The sequence below is a fragment of the Mandrillus leucophaeus genome, unplaced genomic scaffold (assembly GCF_000951045.1).
Source record: "Mandrillus leucophaeus isolate KB7577 unplaced genomic scaffold, Mleu.le_1.0 Scaffold419, whole genome shotgun sequence".
Lineage (NCBI taxonomy): Eukaryota > Metazoa > Chordata > Mammalia > Primates > Cercopithecidae > Mandrillus > Mandrillus leucophaeus.
The window spans coordinates 1,139,046-1,144,783 of NW_012104465.1; positions in this window are offsets into that span (position 1 = coordinate 1,139,046).

Consider the following 5,738-nt stretch of genomic DNA (forward strand, 5'->3'; position numbering starts at 1 on the left):
GAGAGCAACTCCATGGTGGCCTATGTGATCCAGGCCAGATGGTAGCACCAGGGGGTGAGAGAAGTGAGAATGTCATGGAGCTCAAGGGAAGCATAGAAGATGTCAGGCCTGTAAACAGAGTCTCCAAGAAGGAATTTTCTCTCCCCAGCAACCTTCAACGTTAGCTCACCGATGAGGGCACTTGCCTAAGAAGCAGTGGTGACACCCAGTGACCACTCTTTGAAGTGCACCTTCTTGGTTTTATGTTGTCAGCAGATCCGGAAGTGTGTGTTACGTTCCACTTGGGGGGCACCAGAGCCCTCGGCATTCTCTCCGTGGTTCTGTCTCGCAGGATTCTGTCCCATTGGTCCTGGGCATTTCAAGGGGATGGAGAGGCTGCTGCTTAGGGGGTAACTAGAAGTGGACTGAAGGCAATCTGGGGGCTGTTAACTCCAGACCCCAGACCTGGGCTTCTCTGCTAGTCCTGAGACAGATCCTGAATCCTGGAATGACTTTGGGTATTCTAAAACCCTGCCTGGGTTTTAAAAAAATGCCAGGTAGTGACATAATCCTTTTCCAGCCCGCAGTTATCCTGGGGAAATACCATTCTGGCTGACCCAGAACTGTGTGAGGACTCTCTTCTCAGCACCACCTCCCGAAAGTTGACTGTCCCTGGGGTTCTAAGAGGGTCCTGCTGTCTCTGGCTCCACTTGACCCAAGGACTGGGATCCAGCTTAGTCTAGAGGGAAACACAGATTCCTCCCAAAGTCCTGTCAGTCATTAGAGGTACTGAGCATGACTTCTGGGCCAAGCAGTTGGGTGTCCCTTAGTTAGAGGATATAGGGAAATACAAAGAAGACCAAGACAGGACAGCCCCTTTGCAGCAACCTAAGGCACTTTTACTGTTCTGATCAATTACCCTGTACCAGGACATGCTGTTTTTCCTTCCACTTTAAGAGGTTAGTAAATCAGGTTTGAGTTCAAACACAAGAGGGTCACTGAGGCATGAACCATGGCATGGGGTAGGTGAGGGAGGTGGTTTCTAAGGTGGTCAAAAAATTGAGGAAAACTGATTCTGACTCACCTCTATCCTGCTTCCCCATTTCTTATCTCACACTCCCCAGTTTGAACTTGACTTTGTACTTAGGGCAGCCTGGTGTCGTGGAAGGAGCCTGTGCTGAACTTGTAGTCAGGTCATCCCTTGGCCACATCTGCAAAATGGTGATGTGGTGATGGCACATGGTTGTAGCGAAAAATTAAACAAAGTACATGAAAGTGTTTCTTACACCAACACAATGCTTTGGTTTAAGGCATTATTATTAGATATTTATACGAAGGCAGATTTCACAGACATTAAGGAAAAAGAAAAAAGCTTTATGGCAATGAAATTCCATTAGATGTGTACCAGGCCCTGGCGGAACCCGTCAGAGGAAAAGTGACCGCTGATGTCTTTTCCGAGACTGGGAGAACACAGAAGTGGGTAAAGGAGAAGATCTACCGCTTGGAGTCAGACAGACTTAGCTTCTTATCCTGTATTTGCCAGTTACTGGTTGTGGCATCTCAGACAAGTTCCTGAACTTCCCAGATGCTCAGTGTACCTCTGTATAAAGTGGAGATAATTCCTCCCTGCCGACCTGTTGAGAAAATTCAATGAAGTGTTGCCTGTAAAGCACCTTGAATAGAGTATGCACTCAGTGAATATGGTATCATGAAAATGCATTCATTCAGGCCATCCCAAACTAGATATTTTGGACATATACTATGGGCCAGGCACCAAGCTAGGTGGTGGGTGACTTTGTCTTATAGCACTTATAGCTTTTCAGATAGACAGTTCTAGTTCAAATCCTAGATTTACCACTTACCAGCTGTAGAAATGTATTTAACTTCTTTGAGCCCTAGTTTCTTCCTATGTAAAGTGAGGGAGAATAATATCTATTTTGAAAGATTATTGTAATAATTATATAATCTATGTAAAGTACCTAGCATAGTACCTGGCATGAACAAAGTCTCAAAAATGGCAGTGATTATAATTAATATGATCATGCTGAAAGTTAAAAGAATGTATCAGATTTAAAGCCAGACACCCAAATGACTTTATTTATAGCATTAAATTCATCCTTGAACCAACCTTCTTTGCATTAACTAAAATATGGCATTTACTTCCCCTTATACACATCTACACATCATTCCCAAAATACTTAAAGCAAGAGAGTTCTATTGGCTGTAAAGAGGGATATGGTAAAATACGGAAATGGGCAAGAGAGGACAGCTGTGTTATCTGTCTTTAGAGCTTTTTCAGGGAAGTCCTTTGAAGATTTTAAGTGTTCTTGCCAAGAGTACATCCTCCCCACCCCAAGCCTCAATTGCCAGATGGACATGCCCTATGCACATGCCTTTTCCTCTAGGGAAACCCTGCTCAGGGTCTCAGTGTCCCCTGGCCCAGCTGCCTTAACTTAGAGCAAATGCAAACTTGCCCTGTATCCCCAGCGGTTCAGAACTGCCCTGCCAGCTCTCAACCCTCCTGCACCCTTTTTCTTTCTCCTTGCTTCCTGGTCTTGCCTCCTCGCTCCAGCCAGACCAACATCAGTTCTGAGTGTTTGCTCACTTTTACTCCTCCAAGGAGGATGGGCTTTCGCTATGGTCTCTGTCCACACCCACAGCTCAGAGACAGTCTGATCAGTGTGTACACAAACCCCTTCCTGGCTGGTGGTGCTCTCCTTGGAAAGCCATTTACTAGTCCATAAAAGGGCCTGACCACTTAAAACAAACATGGACTCAGTCAAACCAGAAATTTAAAATTGCGGCACTTTAATTCGGGTCAACCTTCGTTCTCTTTCCAATGCCGGTGCCTTACCCTGCCTTACCCTGTCTGAGTGTTTCCCATGTGCTTAACCCTCCTGCCTCCCAGTGGCTGCCACACCCCAGCGGGCCTCTTGGTGCTAGGTGTGGGCTGAGAGTTCCCATCCCCACTGTGGAATGACAGCGATGACAGCTAAGCTTTATTTTCACTCCATGCACAAGTGCTTACTAAGCACTAAGCTCCAGGCACTGTTCTAGATATCAGGGGTCAGCAGAGAACGAGACAATAAAGTCCCTGCCCTTATGGAGCTTATATTCTGCAAGGGGAGAAGTAATAAATATACCGAGCAGTGTCAGGTAGTGATACATGCCATTCAGAAATCCAAATCAGGAAGGACATGGCGGCTCATGCCTATAATCCCAGCACTTTGGGAGGCTGAAGTGGGTGGATCACTGAGCCCAGCAGTTCGAGACCAGCCTGGGCAACATAGAGAGACCCTGTCTCTACATACACACACAAAAATTAGCTGAGTATGTATTGGGGGAAAGGCTTATGGGGTGCCTGTATAAACTGGCTATAAAAATACGGGACAATAAATTGTGAAAAGCCACAAGAGGCCTCTGAGGAGGAAAGTCTTCTTATCGCCATTATGTTGCCATGCTCTGAGTGAGACTTGCTCTCTCATCCATAAACACTGTGTTCAAGAAAAAAGACACTCCTTTGAAACATTAGAATGTGGCCAGATGTACAGGCTGCTGGTTAAACCCACTCCCACTAACTACTCTCCAATAAGTTTAAGATATACTGTTTGAGCACAAGGGAGATTCATTTAAATTGCCACTGCTATAGATTACACGTATGACACACTGCCTCCCTTTCACCGTTTCACCCTGAACATCTGCTGCTTCTTAGATCTAAGTGATTGTACTCAATAAATAGTGTGGAGACCAGAGCTCTGAGCCTTTTACAGCCTCCATTTTACAACTGGCCCCCTGGCCCCCACTCTTTATGCACTCTTAACCTGTATCTTCTCATTCCTTTATCGCCACCAGACTTTGGGTACTCTACGGGTGGTGTCGAGACTGGTCCCCAACAAGTATGGTTGCATGCATCTGTGGTCCTATTTACTTGAGAGGCTGAGGCAGGAGGATTGCCTGAGCCCAGGAGGTCAAGGCTGCAGTGAGCCGTGATTGCACCACTGCACTCCAGCCTGGGTGGCAAGCAAGAAAAAAAAAATTCTAAACAAAACAAAACAAAAAAACACCCCACATTTCACAACAGGGTCAGGGGCACATCAACGATGGGAAGTGATACTTTAGATAGGGTGATCAGGGAAGACTTCTCTGTGGAGGTGACTCTTGTGCAGGTCCCTGAGCAAAGGGAAGAAGGAGCCTTGGGAATAATGGGGGTAAGGTTTCCAGGCAGAGGGCACAGCAAATCACTGGGGTAGAATGAGCTTCACATGTTTGAGGAACATCTGGGAGGCCTCATTTTTTTTTAACGTCATACAGTGATGAGCACTTAAAAAAATTGTGATAAAATATATATAACATAAACTCCCCCATTTAAACCATTTTGACGTATACAGTTCACTGGAATTAAGTACATTTATGCTGTTACGCAGCTATCACCACGATCCATCTCTAGCACTTTTTATCATCTTCTCAAATTGAAACTCTGTGCCCATCAACAGTGACTCCCCCTCCCTCCCTCCTCCAACCTCTGGCAACCACCATTCTACTTTCTAGGTGTACGCACTTTAAATGTGTCATCTCATTTCATCTTCAAAACAACTGTAGGCCGTGAGTTTTACTGTGATCCCTATTCTACAGATGAGGAAACTTAAACTGAGTGAACTGTCTCAGATCACACGGCCATTAAGTGAGGGAAGGAGGTCTCCATTCAGAGTGCTTCTGGCTCAGGTTCCTGCTTGTAACTGCCTACCTGGTAGGGGTTTAGGATGTCCTTCTGCTGCCCCTCTGACAACACAGAGGTGAGTTGAGAGAGTTTCATGTGGATTACAGACAATGTGAGAAGCTTTTCTGGTTGGGACTGGAGAGGGTTTGTTGTACCTCACTGGTCCTGTCTACCTGGAAGGAAGAGGCCGTTGCCCAGGGACAAGGATTGGGGAGGGAAGGGAGAGTAGGTAACCAACATCTGTCTGCTATTCTCCTTTTCCATCTTTGTCTTCTGAGCTGTCTTTCAAGGGGTATCAGCTGCTCTGAGTGGATAAGCGTGGGCATCTTTATCGCTTGGTGTCCAGTCAGCCAGGTAGCACTACCACCACTTATTTATTACTTGGTTATAACACAGTGCTAGGTGCTGCAAAGAGATTCATCCAGGAGCTACACGTGACACAGATACAGCTATGCAGCAGATATCAGAAAGAAAAAGCAGAACCAAAGGAAATCAAGATGAGACTAGGCAAAAAAAAGGACAGTACTTGAGTCACATCTGGACCAGAGTAAGTCTATTCTTGATGATGGAGTATGTGCAAAACTGGGATGGAGTGGCTCTATTTGTTGCAGCTGGAGCCATGACCACCTGTCCTGTTCCAATAACCAGGTTGTTGGAAGAGTTGTCAGTTTCCTGGTTTGAGTGGTCTTGGCTTTGGTGCCAGGAGGTGTTGAGTTTCACTTCCTGCCTTCCCATATATAAGCTGAAAGAGCTCAGGCAAGTTGCCTTACCCCTCTAAGGCTATTTCTTCATTTGAAAACATAATCATACCTACTTTTTAGGGTTGGGGAGAAGATCAAAAGAGATAAGGTGTGTCAGATGTCTAATTAATGTTTGTTACATAGTAAGTGCTCAACAAATATTCATTCCTTGCTGGGTAGAGCATGAGTATGCACCCAGTGGCCAGGAGCCAAGCCTTCTTCCTCCTTATCATGGTCAGCACCATTTCTGACCTGCTGGCTTGTCCTCTCTAATCACTGGGTTCAGCTTTCAATTTGGGGAT